This window comes from Saccopteryx bilineata, chromosome 9, assembly GCF_036850765.1.
Source record: "Saccopteryx bilineata isolate mSacBil1 chromosome 9, mSacBil1_pri_phased_curated, whole genome shotgun sequence".
Classification (NCBI taxonomy): domain Eukaryota; kingdom Metazoa; phylum Chordata; class Mammalia; order Chiroptera; family Emballonuridae; genus Saccopteryx; species Saccopteryx bilineata.
Genome location: NC_089498.1, coordinates 40,045,667 through 40,064,737, shown reverse-complemented (window position 1 = coordinate 40,064,737; position 19,071 = coordinate 40,045,667). Strand labels below are relative to the sequence as shown.

General features: G+C 43.6%; 1 protein-coding gene across 7 annotated transcripts in view; it reads left to right on the top strand.

Moving 5' to 3' along the window:
• The first annotated feature begins 276 nt into the window (after nt 1-276).
• The window catches only part of BANP (BTG3 associated nuclear protein), a 162,906-nt gene continuing 144,111 nt past the window's right edge, over nt 277-19,071 (top strand). For 2 of the 7 annotated variants that reach the window (XM_066243327.1, XM_066243325.1), the window contains exon 1: nt 280-471. The gene's annotated coding sequence lies outside the window, so the exon portion shown is untranslated. Of the gene's footprint in view, nt 472-19,071 lie in introns of all 7 variants that reach the window. The other 5 variants (XM_066243326.1, XM_066243332.1, XM_066243328.1 and 2 more) reach the window with 4 other exon arrangements.

Sequence of the window (19,071 nt, the reverse complement as noted above, 5' to 3'; positions counted from 1 at the left end):
CCCCGGGACTACGACTCCTAGAATGCACTGCTTGTAGTTCGCGCAGGGCCCTCCGGGATATGTAGTCGTTGGGGCCGCTAATGCCTATTCATTAAGTCGCAAAGAAAATGCAAATTCCTCCAATGGCCCGCCGACGTGACTTCAGTCTCGCAAGTGAGAAGCCGCACCGCATCACTGCGAAGTAAGAACTTCAGGTCCAAACTGTGGAGCAGAGCAGGAGTGTGCGCATGCTCGGCTGTCATGGGAGCGGGCCATATCGCGCGCTGAAGGCCTAAAGCGGCACGCCCCCGCCTTTGGCTCCGCCCTTGCTCCCGGCGCGCCCTGTCCGAAGAGCCTGCGCAAATGATGCAGGGAGGAGGGCCGCGGGAGGCAACTCGCAGCGCCTGCGCAGATCGGCGGCTTCTCTCGCGAGGACGGGCGCCATTATCGCATCTCCCCGACAAACACCACGAGAATTCCGCAGCCCACACGGTAATTGCAGCTCCCGCAGCCGGTCGCGTCTCCACCTCCCCCTTCCCGCGGGGCGAGAGCGAGAGCGAGATCTCCCCTTCTCCCTCCTCCCTTCGCCCTCCTCCGGCCGCGGCGCCCGCGCCCGCTGCCCCCGCCCGGGACACCCTTTTCGGCCCGCCAACGGCCCGCTGCCTCTGTCCGGTTGCCCCTTCAGCGCCCCTGGGCCCTGCCGTCCCCTTTAGCCCTGCGGGCACTCGTCCCCCCGCCGTTTCCCCGCAGCCTTGTCAGCCCCTCCGGACGCCCCCTAAGCCTCAGCAGCCTTGGGCACCGCCGCCCCCTTCAGCCCTGCCAGCAACCTCTTAACTACCGCCGCTCCCCTCGGCCCCTCCGGGCGCCCCCTCGATCCTGACGTTTCCGTGTTTCTGCGGCCCCCGTAGCACCGCGTCCTCCCTTGGGCGCATGGCGCTGTCCCCCCAGCATTCCGATACTGGGGGACTGAGTCAGAGGGTCCCGCGCAGGCTCGTTTTATTTCCGCAGAAGACTTGCTTTCTTTTTCATTAATTTTCTTTTGCATTTGCAACCCCCCCACCCCCCACCTCCCCGCGCCGTGCGGTGCGTGGAGTAGGACGGTGGGGGTGACAGGTACGGCCCCCGGGGCCCCGCCAGCCGCCTTTGAAATTGGGGAGCAGCCCTGCCGAGAGGTGTTCCCTGACGTCCCGAGGGTCGCCCTGCAGACGGACAGCTCGAGCTGCGGGAGGGGGCTGGCTGGGTCTCAGTTGTCTGGGAAATGGGAAAATGAAACGCACGCAAAAGATCCTGCGGTGTGGTAGTTCCTGTCAACCCGACTTCCGACTCGGTTGGCACCCTGAGTATTGCAAGTTAGGAACACAGACAACATTCTCTTAATTTGCTTAAGCTTTCACAGAGGGAAATAGGGGCGTAGGGTGCCGTATAGGAATAGGCAGCTTTAGGAGGGGGATCGGATCCAATTCTCCCGACCTGTTTTTCCCCCCACTCCTGTACTTTTTTGGTACATCTGTAGTTTAATCCTTTTGAAATGTGACCTCAGTTCTTTTCTTTGAAGTCCGCCCTCCCCTCCTGACTGCAAAATGTCGATGTACGTTCCATCTCCACTCTGTGAGCGAATTGGATACATTGTCTTAATAGAGGACTGATTTGTGTTTGATGGAATGGTAGAAACAGTTTGTCTTGATATTGAAGAAATAAATATTCCCTGAAGAACTGTCACCGAGAGTGACTTCCAAGGATAGAGAGTTTGCCTAAAGCAGGGGAGGCCCCAGTTGAGAGTCTGGAAGTGGAACAGGCTATTTCTATGTATTTGGAGTTACCTGTTCTTCCTGAATACTCCCAAGGCCTGACTGCGTTGGTTAAACTACCACTAAACCAACGGTTGGTGAGAGGAGACAGCCCTAAGGGGCGAATAGTAACTGGAAGTTTGGGGAACATAACTTGGGATAGTTGAGTGGCCCTCAGTAAGTGAGGGGAACGTTAATCAGGAAGTAGATGATTGGATCATTGAACATTCAGCCTTTGGGACAACCCTGGGAACACATCCAGTCATAAAAGAAAACTCCAAAACTGCCTGTAAAATAAATTATATATGTTCAATTCCATTTCCCCTTTGCCCTGAAGTTAAAATAATGTTCTTGTCATGTATTCTGCCATTATAGGCTTTACTTTTTAAAAACACAGCTGCCATTTATGGGTCATTTTCTGTGGCTTGGACCACTCATCATTTGCAGTGTTTCTTAGCGACCCAATGAGGTAGAGACTGTCCTGTTTTATGGATGAGGTGAGTGAGACCCACAGAGGTTGAGTGACTCGCCTGAGACACACACAGCCAGCGTTTGAATGTTCTTAAAGGAATTAAACATACATGTATTTAATATTTTAAAGTAATATATACAATGAAATGTCAATGAAAAACTCCCAAGGAGAAGCAACAGCCTCCTGCCCAGCCTTTTAGTACCCCTCCTCAGAGACTTTTATATCTTTTTGTTGTTTTTTCAGATTCTTCATGGTGCTACATAGTAAATTGGTATTAATTGTACGTATTTTTTACTTTGTTGCGATTGTATCATTTAGGTCTTCATATCATATAGCACCTATTCTATCCCCTGAATTCACTATGTAACTCAAATTGTTCCTTCTAATACAGCTGTTTGTTTTTTCCGTTGTTTGTAATGGCATTTCTTTTTCTTTGCATTTTCTTTCATTGACTCCTTACATTGTTCAAATTCTCAAGGATAGTGTCAGATCTCTCCAACCTTCCTTCTCCTTTCCAGCCATCTGTCCTCTTTTTTCTACTCTGGATTGATTATTCTATGCCAGCACTGGTATTATCATGGGCTGTTCAGGACTCCATATATCAATCTTGGTTTTCTTCATTTAATTGAGAACCTTTGGCCAAGTAGCCTTTTGGGTTACTTTTTAGGAGCCTCTTTGTCTTTAGGACATTTACTGAGTACCAAAGGATGTGCTCTTTGATCCTAGAGTCTTGTCTTTAAGCTTTGGGAAAGTCTCTTGTATCATTTATTTGAGAATTTCTTCTTTTTTACTCTCTTCCCAAGTTCCTGTTAGTTTGATGATGGACATCTTTTTCTCTTCTCTTTATTTTCTTCCTGTGTCATTTTATTCTTATTTCTGGGAGAAGGCTTCAGTTTATCTCCCCATCCTATTTAAAGCTTGTTCTGTTCCTTTTCATAGTAGCTTCTTGTTTTTTAATGCATTATCTCCTTGACACTGAGGATACTAATAGGGATTTTTTTTTTCAGTTCTTTTATTCTCTGATTTTTTTTTTTTCTTTTTAAGTGAGAGGACAGGAGAAAGTGAGATAAACTCTTGCATGTGCCCTGACTGGGATCCACCCTGCAAGCCCTGTCTGGGGGGCAACCCTTGTCTTGGGTGAATATTCCAATCAACCGAGCTATTTTTAGCACCTGAGGCTGATACTGGAACAAACTGAGCTATCCTCAGCTCCCAGGGCTGACGCTTGAACCAGTTGAATAGAGGAAGAGAGAGACAAAGGGGAGTAAGAGGGGGAGAGAAGCAGATGGTCACTTCTCTTGTGTGTCCTGACCAAGGATCGAACCTGGGACGTCTATATGCTGGGCTGACGTTCTGGCCCTTAGGCCAACTGGCCAGAGCTGGTTCTCTGATTTCTTGTTTCATCTAGTGTCATTGTTGTCTTAATAATTTAAAAATGCTAGCTTCTTGCTTTGTATGGCAAGTATTCCTCAATTTATTGGTGATTATCTAAAGCAGGAGGAAGCTAGTAGATCTGAGTCTGTGAGGCTGGTGTGAAAATGTGTGTGTTTCCCTTTGGGTGATTGGGAGCTTGTTACCGTGCTTGGACCTCAAATGCCAGATGGCAGATTTTCTTTCCCTTTCAGCTTAAGGAAGACCCTTTTGATTGTGGGCTGCCGCAGTTGGTCTAGGGGCCTGTTGTACAGCTTTTCTGTACCAGGACTGTCTTGTGTGTGCAGGTGTAGTCCTCACCCTCTTCTGAGGGTCCTGGGTTTTGGGTCCTGGCACGCTGCAGGCTGAGAGCCCTCCTTTGGTTGTACCCATCCTTTTTTTTTGCGGGGGGGTTTGCATTTTTCTGAAGTTGGAAACGGGGAGGCAGTCATGCACCCGACCGGGATCCACCCGGCACGCCCACCAGGGGGCGATGCTCTGCCGCAATCAGAACCATTCTAGCGCCTGAGGCAGAGGCCACAGAGCCATCCTCAGCACCTGGGCAAACTTGCTCCAATGGAGCCTTGGCTGCAGGAGGGGAAGAGAGAGACAGAGAGGAAGGAGAGGGGGAGGAGTGGAGAAGCAGTTGGGCGCTTCTCCTGTGTGCCCTGGCCGAGAATCGAACCCGGGACTCCTGCACGCCAGGCCAGCACTCTACCACTGAGCCAACCGGCCAGGGCCTGTTGTACCCACTCTTGTGTGCTTCACATCGCTACTACTTTTACCCTGATTAGATCCTTTTAGTCTGCCAGAAATTTGCAAAAATCTCTTGTCTGCAAATCTCTTATTTTCTTTCTTGTGGGTTTATTATATGCTGTGAAAAATAATTTTCATGGGATGAACAGAGATTACGTGTGTATCAGCCAGTCCCCACATTGTGAGCAGGAATTCCAGACCTGTTTTACTGTGCTTCTCTCTCCCAGTGGTCTCGGTGATGCCCACTGTCAGCGGGACCTGGGGCCGGATCATGATCCCCATGATTGCTGTCACCTTGCAAGTGTGCGTGGATGGTGTGTGTCCTTATGAAGGTTCTCCTGGCTCTGAAGCCTTGGAGGGGGTGCCAGGCTCAGCCGGGGAAGGCCAACCATAGATGGTCTGGTAGCAAGGACTGATTTCAGATTTTTCAGTTGGCTTCTTGTGCCAGAGTTTAAGAATGCCTCCAGTTAAGCAGTTATTACTGCATTTGAAGTAAAATCTTGATGCATTTTAGTCAGTTGTCCTTTGAAAGTTGCATACAGTACAATGCATCAGCTGTGTTTGCCAAGGCCTTGCTAGTGATGTGGTCCGTGGGCCGGCAACATTACCATTATGGGGCATTTTAGAGAAATGCATGCTCTCAGATCCTGCCCAGATGTGTGAAATCAGAACCTGCAGCTTTGTAAACTTATTATTTTTTTTTTTGTATTTTTCTGAAGCTGGAAATGGGGAGAGACAGTCAGACAGACTCCCGCATGCGCCCAACCGGGATCCACCCGGCATGCCTACCAGGGGGCGATGCTCTGCCCCTCCGCGGCATCGCTCTGTTGCGACCAGAGCCACTCTAGCGCCTGAGGCAGAGGCCAAGGAGCCATTCCCAGTGCCTGGGCCATCTTTGTTCCAATGGAGCCTCGCTGTGGGAGGGGAAGAGAGAGACAGAGAGGAAGGAGAGGGGGAGGGGTGGAGAAGCAGATGGGCGCTTCTCCTGTGTGCCCTGGCCGGGAATCAAACCCGGGACCCCCGTACGCCAGGCTGATGCTCTACCACTGAGCCAACCGGCCAGGGCCTGTAAACTTAATTTTGAAGTTATTTTAGACTTATAAAAGAGTTGCAGAAATCGTTTAGAGAGCTTCTCTACTCCCTTCACTTACTCCCTATAATGCTGACATTTTACATAATCACATATCCTTATGAAAACCAGAAAATTAAAATTGGCACAGTATATTAATGAAATAATAGACTTTATTGAACTTCATAAATTTTCCACTAATGTCCTTTTTCTGTTTCAGGATCTAATCCAGGATCCCATTCTTCATTCAGTTGTTATGTCTCCTTAAATCTCCTCCAATCTGTGATATTTACTATATATAGCCCCAAAGTATCTCCCTCAAGATAAATTGCAAAGGGAAAATAGTAACTTACAGTGAGAAAAACCCAGCAGACACCACCTTAACATCACTATTAATAAGACATAACATCATGTAAACTGGGTATGCTGCACTGAGACAGAAATGCATACCTTCATTCTAATAATGAGAAAATTCAAATTGAGGGATACCAAAATACTGACTAATGTTTTTCAGAAGTGTGTCTAGTTTTGTTTTGTTTTTTTCTTTTTCTTTTTTGGCTTAAATTTATTTTCTCATAGTTTCTGGAGAATAGATATCTGATACCAAGATGTCAGCAGGTGTGGTTTCTTCTTAGGCTTCTCACCCTGGTTTGCAAATGGCCAGTTGACTGTGTCCCCCCATGGTCTTTCTCCTCTGTGCTTACATTCATCTGGTGTCTGTCAAAATCTCCTTTTCTTGTAAGGATACCGGTCAAATTGGATTGGGACCCACCTTAATGGTCTCATTTTAACTTAACTACTTCTTTAAAGGCCTTTTTTCCAAATATAGTCACATTCTGAGGTGGGGGGGGAAGGGGGGCTAGGGTTTCAGCATGACTTTGGAGGGAGGGGGACTCAATTCAGTCCATAACAGGTGACAGTATAGAAGATTTACTTTTCCTAAGGAATACTTTCGACAATGTTTCTGTAATGTTTCAATATTTTACAGGAAATTTAATCATAATTTGGAAAAGCAGTAATGTTAGAACAAACCAAAAAAATCTTTGTGTTTACATTTAAAATATAGTTAGATTCTAGGCTTATATAATCAAACAAATTTAAATGAAAGTCTTAGGGACTTTTGAAAGTCATTAGGGATATAGGACAATTCTTTGCAAAAACTCCCCCATTGATCATCAACACTTTAAAGTATAATTTTATACTAATATTTGCAAATATTTAAAATGTTTTCGTGTCTATCACCGAGAAAGAAATCATGCTAATTACCTTTAGCTGTGTCAGTGGGAAGGGTGTCTGTGTCTCAGTCACAGCAGTTTCATGATAGCTAAAGTTGTCTAAAGACTTTTAAATCTCTTGCTGCAGTTAATTCAAATTGCAGGCATGATGCTCAGGAGAAAATAGAATAATAGCAAATGTATAGTAAGCACTGAATACGTGCCAGGCACTGTTTTAAGTGCTCTACATATTCAAATTCATTTATTCTTTACAACAATCCTGTGAGGTAGGTGCTATCATTTGGTAGGTGAAGATACAGGCACAGAAAGTTGAAGTGACTTGCAAGTAATGGAGCTGCCCTTCAAGGCAGGCAGTATATAGCTTCAGGGCTGCCATGCGTATCTGCCAAAGGGTACTAGCTTTCCCTACTTAGCGATTATTGGGTGCCTTAGTTAAGCACTTTATAGACATTATAGCATATCCTCAAAAACAATGAGATTGCTACCATTTTACAGACTTGGAAACTAAGAGGCTCAAAGCTCTTGGGAAGCAAACAGTTACATGCATACACTTTATTAAAGTGTACAAAATATGGCAAAGTTATTGCCACAATCAAAATGTGGAGAACTAAAGAAATGATATGAATATGTTTTCTGTATCTAAGGGAGTCAGACACTTAATGAATATTCTGAGGTTCTAAGTAACACTATTGGATAAGCTGTGTTGTGGAGAAGTGATTTATGTCTTACTGGTTTTCCCCAGAAGTTAATGAAAAACAACTCGAGTTAATAGTAGTCCCAGTTTTGTGAACTGATCTTTCTCTTCTAAAATGAAGCAATATTGTGACAAATCCAATAAAAGGCTTTATTTTTATTTTGTTTGTTTGTTTTATTTTGTTATGAGAAGGCAGCCCCAGAAATTTTTGGGAAAGCTAATTTTCATGCTGAGAATATATCCTGAATTCTTGGGACATCACCAACTTGGTGTATTTGTTAGTATCAATTGAAGTAAAACATCACAAAGGCTGTCAGAAAATGCTTCAAAGGCAAGTAGGAATAGTTTCTAGCGTGTCTACACTTCTTTGTCTATCACCAAGATTTAAAGTTGGTTTTGAATAAACTTCAGGTTTTGATGTAATTCGGAAAAAATTATAAACTTTTTTTTCTGATTTCTTGTGGCATTCCCCCTCATCAGACAATTGTCAGGGGATCTTTTTCTGATCCACTGTTTTGAATTAAGTGCATTTACTTTCTTTCCAGATTGATTTCAGGGCAAAGCACACAGTTCTTTTTCTTAAAAATTTATACTTTTTCCAAATATTTGTCTTTTTTTTACTGTAAAATAGCACTACATAAAAGAAAATTAATGAAAAAAAAAATCTCTAACCCAACCACATTGACACATTATGTATCTGAGAATACTTTTCCAGTTTATACCTGCAAAAGCCTTGTTAAATAATTTGTCTACATATGTACACAATATTTTCAGTGACTTTCACTTAAAAATATGACAGTTATTTTTCGTTTCTGTAGTTCTCATAATAACCTGTAATTGTGTTTTTCAACTTCCGGTCTATGGACGTGCCAGAAATTTTGGGCCAGTCCGCTTATAGACTCTAATCTTCATACAGCATCAGGGTAGTTAACTGGCAGACAAAATTTCTGGGGCTGGGGCTGCGGACCAGCGGTTGAAAAATACTGGTTTATAACGTTTCTTTGAGTAGATGTATCATAACTTGCTTAGCAGTTCTTTTGTTGTTGGTCATTTAGGTTGTTTCTAGTTATTCTCTACTCTAGCTGGAATGTGGCCATGAATAGAAGTGTCCAAAAGACAGGGAAGACTCAGGATTTGCATTTAAAAAGATTGCAAGGTGTCGCACATTCACTTTGTTGCTTAAGAAATACATACTTTCTGTGCTAGATGGTCACCAAGGAAATAAGAGGTGATGAACCACATACCTTATTTTGTAGATTGGTAAACAGGTGTTGCTGGGCACAGGTTCTGGATGAGTTTGCATTAGTGTCTTATTTATAACACCTTTTATAGCTTATTAGCCTTAATTTTTATTTATGCTCTTCATCTATACTCTATCCTGAAAACATTAGGTGTACAATTAAGTATGTTACCTGACAGTGCAAGACTGATTTTAAAATGCCCATGTAACTTTACCACTTTAACAATTTAAATGTGGAAACAATAAATATTTTCTCATTTTGAAGAAAAGACTTCTGGGAGGAAAATACACATTAAAGGTCTCAATGAGAAGGTCTCAGATAAAAGCTTTAAAAGTCCTCCATACCAGAGGTAAATAAAGATTGTTATTGTGTTCTCTGGCTTCACATATATGGTGGTCATAAAAACAAAATCACATAAAGAATTGTTCATCAGAAATGCTCTGAATCATTCTGGAATGTTCATTTCGGGGGAATATGAGAACATACTGAATGGGATCACATGGTTGCAGTTTGCTCTTAAAAAGCTATACTTGTTTTGTTCATGGGCAGCACCTAAACTCATTGCATCACAGAAGAGAATCTTAGCAGTCATTTTGCCTTTGCAAATACTATAGTTTTAAAAATACTTAACTAAGATTTCCCACTTTTATCTTGTGCAGGTTGTGAAACCATTTAAAAATGAGAGCTTTAGCTACTCATCTCATTTTATGTCCTCTGCCTTGCCTTTGGCTCTGTCTGTTCCCTCAGAAGAGAGGGTGTCTGTCCTCAGTTCTAGGAGGCAAGGAACAAGAGAAATGTGACCCCTCCTCTTCCCCCCAGTGCAGTGGGCCAGTGGGGCAGTTGGGCATCCACATCGTAGTGCTCCAAACTGCTTCCTAAGAGGAAGCAGAGGGAGGCTTCAGCACCTGGAGCCTCTCATTGCTTGAAACCTGTGGATGTTCTTGAATTAAAATATGAAACCATTAATTTCCTAAGCCACTAGCAGATAGTTTACACAAAATAAAGTCACATGAAATTGGTTTCTATTTTGAGTTAATTTCTATTTTGAGTTAATTTCTCTGTATCTTTCACGTTTACTCATAGTTAAGAACTATCCAATTTGAGTAAATGTTTTGGATCATCTACCTCCATGGTGGGGTGACAGTAAGGTTTGTTTTGTCCCTTTAAGCCTTAAAGTTTAAGGAGCCTCACATTGGGTAGGGAGGATGGCAGTGGTGTAGGTGCCCCAGACAGGCAAGCCACAGATCATATTGCTTACAAGGCACAGCATGGAAAATAAAATCTGTCAGAAAAGGCCAGAGAAGGTAGAGATAATGGAGAACAGGTTTTTTAGTTCAATCACTGGAAAAAGTTGATAAGTGGAATTGAATGTGTGGAAATTGACCACAATTACCTTGTCCTTAGTTGTTTTGTATTAGTATTTTAAATAGTTGAACATAAATAAGGCACCAAAAATGAAAGTTGGAAGGGCCGGGGTAGGGTTGGAGGCCTGGCTATTTCTGCTGGAATGCTGTCGGGTAGCCTGGGCCTACACTGGGCCAGTCAGGCTGAGACCTCTGACTGGGTCTGTACCGGCAGACCTTTTAGTAATAAAGGTTTACTTTTTGTGCTTCAGAAGGTGCTGCTTGTCGTCTCTAGTGATTTTTCCTTTTTCCTCAAGGTGTAAAATCAAGTAGCTTGAAGCAAAGGTTAACTTTCTGAACTAAACATGGATTTGGATAAACTAGCAGTGAAGATGTGGTATGTGTGCTGCGAGCACTTCTTTGTTAGTGTGAACTACAAGTACCCTGAATGTGCCACGGTCATGGGCATCTCAGTCTTAGTAGATGGTGTAGGGAAGAACTCAGGCTCTGGTTCCTGCTGTCACCATGAAGTGCAGCAGTACAATTCCATTGGAAGGTGCATGGCCAGGTAGGGACCTTCTGTTGCCAAGCCCTCCTGGAACTCTCATCTGTGGGAGCCAGGGATGGGTCTTGGGGGCTGTGGTTTTATGATGGGACCACTTCTCTGAAGATGCCAAGTATTGATAATTCACATCCCACTTGTTTAGGCTGACTGACAAGAAGGCTGGTTGTCCTGTTAACCATTTAAAAGTTGCAGTTGTCGGGGAGCAAACAAAGATTTCAACTAGTTGGCCTTCTGTTTTTTTTAATTTTTATTTTTAAGAGGAAGGGAGATAGTGAGACAGACTGTTGCATGTACCCCTACTGGGATTCACCCAGCAGCCCCCATCTGGGGCCAATGCTTGAATCAACTGAGCTATTTTTATTGCCTCAGGCTGATGCTCTGACCCAGGGCAATGCTTGAACTAATCAAGCCACTGGCTGTGAGAGGGGAAGAGAGAGAGAAGAGGGAGAGGGAGTGGGAGAGAAGCAGATGGTTGCTTCTCTTGTTTGCCCTGACTGGCAATTGAACCTGGGATGTCCATATGCTGGGCTGATGCTATATCCACTGAGCCAGCTGGCCAAGGTGCCTTCTGGTTTTGATATTAAACTTTTTTTTTTTTTTTGTATTTTTCTGCAGTGAGAAGCGGGAAGGCAGAGAGACAGACTCCCACATGTGCCTGAATGGGATCCACCCGGCATGCCCACTAGGGGCAATGCTCTGCCCATCTGGGTCGTTGCTCCGTTGCAGTTGGAGCCTTTATAGCGCCTGAGGCAGAGGCCATGGAGCCATCCTCAGTGCCCAGGCCAGCTTTACTCCAGTAGAGCCTTAGCTGCGGGAGGGGAAGAGAGAAAGAGACAGAGAGATAGGAGAGGGGGAAGGGTGGAGAAGCAGATGGGCGCTTCTCCTGTGTGCCCTGGCTGGGAATTGAACCTGGTACTTCCACATGCTGTGCCGATGCTCTACTGCTGAGCTAACCTGCCAGGGTCGAAATTAAACATTTTAAGATTTGCAGGATTCAATTTACTTTTTTTTTTGAGACAGAGAGGTACAGCTAGGGACAGACAGGAAGGGAGAGAGATAAGCATCAATTCTTCATTGAGGCTCCTTAGTTCATTGATTGTTTTCTTATATGTGCCTTGACTGGGAGGGCTAGCAGACCAAGTGACTCCTTGCTCTTGCCAGCGACCTTGGGCTCAAGGCAAGGACCTTGAGCTTCAAGCCAGTGACCGTGGGGTCATGTCTATGATCCCATGCTCAAGCCAGCGACCCCACTCTCAATCTGATGAGCCCGCACTCAAGGCTAATGAGCCTGTGCTCAAGCTGATGACCTCGGGGTTTCCAACCTGGATCCTCTGCATACCAGTCCGATGCTCTATCCATTGCGCCACTGCCTGGTCAGTGGGATTTAATTTTCTTTTTACTTTTTGTTTTTTTGCAAAATAAGAGCTTAATATAAGGTCTACTGGAAAGTTCTGTCCATTTCTATCACAACAAGTTTCGACACGTGAGCACATGTTTATTTGGTGCATGTGTGCCTCTATTTTTAACTAAAACAAAGTTGATTCACGTTAGTCTTATGTGTGAAGCGATAGTGTACCCATGGCTACTGATAAAGTTCATTTACCCCACTGTAATTTTTACGAATTTCAACAAGGAAGAAATGCTACAGAAGCATGTCTGTCGCATCCACCATATTCCCCGGACTTAGCACCCTCTGACTATCACTTGTTTTTGTTCTTACAAAATTTTTTGAAGGGCAAAAAATTCAAAAATGAAGAAGATATCAAACAAGCACTGGTTCAATTTTCCGCTTCAAAAGATAAAACAGTTTTCAAAAATGGGATATACAAATTGCCCTCACGCTGGCAAGAAATCATTAATAATAATGGCAATTATATTATTTAATAAAGTTTATTGACAGTAAGAAAAATTTGTATTTTGTTTTATTCCAAAAACGGACAGAACTTTCCGGTAGACCTTATATTTATTGTTATTTTACATCTGTGTAATTAAAATTTGTATAATTTGAATTTGTATAAAATGCAATCATACTATGTTGAGAAAGGAAGCTCAAGAGCATACAGTAAGATGAAAGCAAATACATACTGCTTGGGGTTCACTCCAGAGGTAGCTGTTGATAAAAATTTCAGTTTGACTTGTTTCATGGGTTCTCCCAGGATCATTCAAGAGTTCAGTAAGCTTGCTTTGCCTCATTCGGATGCCTATGAGTCTTCTATAATCTGAATCAGAAATGGTTCCTTATAGCTAATGGAGGTGGAGCAGGAAGAGCCAATCCAGATCTGGAGGTAATTGAACAATCCTGTAATTGCAGAGGCACCTCTGAGGAGGTCAAGATTACTATTCTCCAATAACAGTCTCTAATTTTTTTTAAGACTATTTATTGGTTTATTGATTGATAGATAGATAGAAAGATTGGGGGAAGGAACGGGAAGCACCAAGTCCCAGTAGTTGCTTCTCATATGCATCTTGACCAGGCAAGCCCAGAGTTTTGAACCAGAATCCTCAGCATTCAGGTCAATGCTTTTTCACGGCACCACTACAGGTCAGGCTGTCTTTTTTTTTTTTTTTTTACAGAGACAGAGAGAGAGTCAGAGAGAGGGAGGGATAGATAGGGACAGACAGACAGGAACAGAAAGATAAGAAGCATCAATTATCAGTTTTTTGTTGCGACACCTTAGTTGTTCATTGATTGCTTTCTCATATGTGCCTTGACCGTGGGCCTTCAGCAGACTGAGTAACCCCTTGCTTGAGCCAGCAACCTTAGGTCCAAGCTGGTGAGCTTTTTGCTCAAGCCAGATGAGCCCATGCTCAAGCTGGCAACCTTGGGGTCTCGAACCTGGGTCCTTCCGCATCCCAGTCTGACGCTCTATCCACTGCGCCACCGCCGGGTCAGGCAGTCTTTAATTTCTTTATCCCTCAATCTCAAGAGGCAGTTTCAAGATTTTTTTTTTTTTTATATTTTATTTATTCATTTTTAGAGAGGAGAGAGAGAGAGAGAGACAGAGAGAAAGAAGGGGGGAGGAGCTGGAAGCATCAACTCCCATATGTGCCTTGACCAGGTAAGCCCAGGGTTTCGAACCGGCGACCTCAGCATTTCCAGGTCGACGCTTTATCCACTGCGCCACCACAGGTCAGGCCAGTTTCAAGATTTTATAGATGCTGCAGACATCATTAAACACTAGGGAAGAAGTCAACAAACTTTCTGTAAAGGCCAGTTAAATATTTTTGGCTTTGGGGGTGTGTGTCTTTGTTACAGCTGTTGAACTCTGCCCTTAGAGGGTAGAAGCATGAATAGGCATGACTGTTTTTCAATAAAACTTAACTACAAAATCTGACACCTGGCCCCATTTGGCTCACAAGCTAATCCCCAAACTTTAGACTAAAAGTAATGCAAGTTGGAGAAAGAAATCATCGTTGGGAGTTCAATAACAGTAAGATGATAGTAAGGCACACCTCGGGTGCCAAGCACTGTTCAGAGGTCTGTCATTTTAGGGCTTACTCTCAAATCGCCCCTAGCATTCATGCCTTTCACTGCTGACTTGGAGAATTTAGGGCAATCTGGAGGAATCCACTGAACCATCTCATTTATCTGGTGAAGGCACTGATAGTGTAGGTCAAAAACTTTGTTTATTTTGAGAAAATCTACTTGGAAAGAAAATGGCAGTGGCAGCCTCTCAGAAGTATAATTACCATTGGCAGAGGCACCTTCAAATGAAAATGCTTCTGTCCATCCTCACTCCTTTTATTTAGAAAAAGCCTCAACATTTCTTTATAGGAATTGAGTTTTTCTTTTTTAGGCTTAGAAGTTTCAAGAATACTAGTACAAAGAATTATGGTATAGTCTTCTAGATTCTTAGGTTTTAATATTTTATATTTGCCTGACCAGGCCATGGTACAGTGGATAGAACATTGGCCTGGGATGCTGAGGATACAGGTTTGAAACCTCGAGGTTGCTGGCTTGAGTGCCAGCTCGTCCAGCTTGAGCATGGGATCATAGACATGACCCCATGGTCACTGGCTTGAGCCCGAAGGTCACTGGCTGGGAGCCCAAGGTCACTGGCTTGAGCAAGGGTAACTTGCTCTGCTGTAGCCCCTCTGTCAAGGCACATATGAGAAAGCAATCAATGAACAACTAAACTAAGGTTCCACAACGAAGAATCGATGATTCTCATCTCTCTCCCTTCCTGTCTGTCCACCCCGCAAAAAAAATTTTTTTATATTTGCTTTATCCTCGCTCCTCCTCTAAACCTATATGTATGTGTGTATTTTTTTCTGAATAGTTTAAAATATACTTATTTACCTTTAAATACTTAAGTGTTTATTTCTTAAAAACAAGGACATTGCCACCTGACTTGTGATGGCACAGTGTCTACCTGAAACTCTGAGGTTTCTGGTTCAAAACCCTGGGCTTGCCTGGTCAAGGCACATTTGAGAAGCAACTATGAGTTGATGCTTCTTCCTCCTCTCTCTCTCTTCCTCCCTCCCTCCCTCCTCCCCTCCTTCCCTCTCCTCTCTAAAATCAGTAAATAAAATCTTAAAAAAAAAAAGAACATTGTCTTATATAACCACAGTACAATTATCAATAGTAGTAATTTATCATTGGTGCAGCTCTATTAAGCAACAGATCTAATTCAGATATTTTAATTATAGTGAAAGAAAGGGGACTCCTTATTGAACTTCGATGAATAAACTTTTTCCCAAGAATATTTGGCCCCATTGATTATACTGTTGTGACTATGTCTGCCAGGGCTCAGGGTGGGTCAGCTAGGGTTCACCACATGACCTTAGCCGCATCTCCCTAGACTTTTGTCCATTTTCTGTTTTAGATCATTTAACTAGTTCTCCTTGATTATCCTATCTACCTCTAAGAGGTTGTGCTTGCCTGACATATTTTGTTTGGATCAGAAACCTCTGGAATAGTCCCTGAATCTTCATCTGCCACCTTCCATTGTTACTTTTTTTTGTTACTCGTTCTAGACTGTTCAAGTAGGGAGTTAACTTTCTATTGTTTTTATGTTGCTGGTTTAGGATTATAAATTCCCTTAACATTTTGGCATATGCTAGTTTGGTTTGGTTTCTGTAAAATTGTGAGGTGGACAAAGGAGATTAGGACATTTACCCCTGGACTGCTGACCACTGTGCTCCCCAATCTTTGCAGTAGGAGGCAATAAACCGGAGGAGCAAATGGTAAATAAAAGGATAATTTCAGTTTCTGAAGAGAGCTGAGAGATGTGGTTGGATACATGGACCCAAACTCCAGGGAAGGGACACGAGAACACGTGAACAGGTGGCTAAGGAGTGGGCTTAGTTAACTGGACACAAAATGAGGAATTTTTGGGAGTGTGCTCTGCTTCCTCCCTACCTCACTTCTTTACTGCTCCCTGGTCTCATGTTCCTTTAATATTCATCATGTATGTTTCAGATAAGGGGAGTGGTTAGAGATGAGCCTATCTGTGAAATGGGGGCATACCTACAACAAAGGTTGGGAAGATTAAATGAGATAATGTTTAATACAGTGCTTAGGATTCAATAAATGGTAGCTCCTATAATTATTATTATTATTGTCAACTTTACTTGCCAGGTCCTCTATCTTTTTATATGGGCCAACCTCAAATGGTGCTGATATAATTGATAGAAGTTTGCATATAGTCTAAATTTTGTCTCTGATAATCTTACATCAGGGGTCCCCAAACTTTTTATACAGGGGGCCAGTTTACTGTCCTTCAGACTGTTGGAGGGCCGGACTATAAAAAAAACTATGAACAAATCCCTATGCACACTGCACATACCTTATTTTAAAGTAAAAAAAACAGGAACAAATACAATATTTAAAATAAAGAACAAGTAAATTTAAATCAACAAACTGACCAGTATTTCAATGGGAACTATGCTCCTCTCACTGACCACCAATGAAAGAGGTGCCCCTTCCAGAAGTGCAGTGGGGGCTGGAAAAATGGCCTCAGGGGGCTGCATGCGGCCCGCGGGTCGTAGTTTGGGGATCTCTGTCTTACATCATAGGATTTTAGAAATTTAGAATTGGACAGGCGGTTAGAGCTGTTTTAAATTGGTACATGTTGCTAATTAAAAGCTTGACTGTGGTTGTAAAGTTTACACTTGTTATAAGTGCAAAAACACACAATTACTTTGCCCTTCTACTCTGAGGAACCCACCAGTCCCACGTGAAGGCTCATACTCTGAGGATGTGGAATCCCACAGCCCCTTGTCCCCGTAGATGTCCTTGATAGTCATTAAGTTTGACACCCTCCAGTTCTGACAAGGAAGTGACTTTTCTCTTGTATAATTCCATTAGATGATTTTAGACAATTTGCAATGTTGAGTATGAATTCCTATTTTCTTAGGGCCAATATTTTTCTTTTTTTTAAAGATTTTATTTATTCATTATAGAGAGGGGGGAGAGAGGGAGGGGAGGAGCAGGAAGCATCAATTCTCCATATATGCCTTAACCAGGCAAGCCCAGGGTTTTGAACCAGCAACCTCAGCGTTTCCACTGTGGTTGACACTTTATCCACTGCACCACCACAGGTCAGGCTGGGGCCAATATTTCTTATATGAACATATGTCAGTGGGAAAATGACTTTAAAATTTTACCTCTAATTTGGTATTTGAGTATAAAGTGAGCTAAAGTTGGATTTTATATCATCATCAAAATTAATATAATGTCTGAAACATAACTTTCTCCTGCAGAGGTACAAAAATTGACATCTCTAATTCATTTTCACATCTCTGAATGTTTTTCATTTTAACTGTAAAAAATAGAGAGGTACAAATGCAGTGAAAATGTAGGATAGAGTACCGATTGTGGTCTCTAAATACATATTTAATTTTGTTGCTTTTGTATTTTTTTTTTTTTTCCTGAAGCTGGAAACGGGGAGAGACAGTCAGAGAGACTCCCGCATGCGCCTGACCGGGATCCACCCGGCACGCCCACGAGGGGCAACGCTCTGCCCCTCTGGGGCGTCGCTCCGCCGCGACCAGAGCCACTCTAGCACCTGGGGCAGAGGCCAAGGAGCCATCCCCAGCGCCCGGGCCATCTTTGCTCCAATGGAGCCTTGGCTGCGGGAGGGGAAGAGAGAGCCAGAGAGGAAGGGGGGGGGTGGAGAAGCAAATAGGCACTTCTCCTATGTGCCCTGGCCGGGAATCGAACCCGGGTCCCCTGCACGCCAGGCCGACGCTCCACCGCTGAGCCAATCAGCCAGGGCCAATTTTGTTGCTTTTTAAAAATAAAATGATTAGAACCAAGTTTTCTACTGTCCTTGTCCTTGCAGTTAAAGGGTTGAAAGAGCTGTCAGGGATTCAAAGTGCAAGTTTCAGGATTATCTGTTCTTGCAGGACCATTTGAACCTGCAGGTCATTACTTTATTCATTAAACAAGTATTTGTGGATGGCTCCTGTGTGCCCAGCATGGTGCTTGTGGTATTGGTGATCCAAGGCACAGGCAATTGTTTTACATTAAAGTAGCTTTTGAGCCACTAGAGGAGCTAGAGCTGCCATAGACGGTATACAGACAGCTGGGCTGGCTGCATTCCAATAAAACTTTATTTGTGGACATTGAAATTTGAGTTTCATATAATTTGACGACTCAAGATATTGCTCTTCTTTTGATTTGGCTCATGGCTGTACAAAAACAGATGGAGGGCCAGATTTGGCCCATGGTGTCATAATTTGCCAACGGTTGGCTTAGAATGTCTTTGTCCAATGATTGAATAAGATGAGATTATATACAGACATGCAAGGGGGAGCCAGACTGGGAAAGACTTGAGACCTGGCTGGAGGAGTTTAGATGTGATGCTGTCAGCAGAGGAGAGCCATGGAAGGTTCTGAGCTGCGCTCTGAGAGGACAAGCCCTCTTTGGAAAAATCATTCTGGAACTTACAGGGTGGATGATAGGGAATTGGTTTCCTACCTCAGCCATGTGTAGCTTTGAGAGGGATAAAGGGGACACTCAGCCTGCCAGATTGGTGGGCTCAACTTTAGAGTATGTCTCAGAAAGATGATGCTTACACATCAGAGGGACTGGAAGCAGGGACTGGCGAAGAGGCCAGTTCATAGTGTGGTGGAAGAGGGGAGGAAGTCAGGTTGGAATCGATGAGCGTGAATATGAATAAGGTCAGGTGTTGGTTGGATACTTAAGAGTAACAGAGCAGAGAGAGTTTTAAAGTCTGCAGGGTTCTTTCTTGGAATGAGTTGGGATATAGTATCTCCTTGAGCAATATCTTTGGGGAAAAAGAGCTAACAGGAACATGAGAAGAGGTCAACTTTGGAAATGTTGGAATAGATTTTATTGTCTTTTTTCTAATGGGCATAGAGTGGTTTGACATACTGGGCTAGGGTGAGAGTTCAAGGCAGCAGAGATTTGGGAGGGATGGGTGTCAGTCCCGTAAAGTATTTTTCAGCCAGCTCTGGGAGACAGTGCCTTCCATTGTGCTGCTTTGTTTCCTGGAAGCCCGGAAGGGGCCTCACTGGCACCTGAAGGATGCTGGTTAGTCACTGCACTGCAGC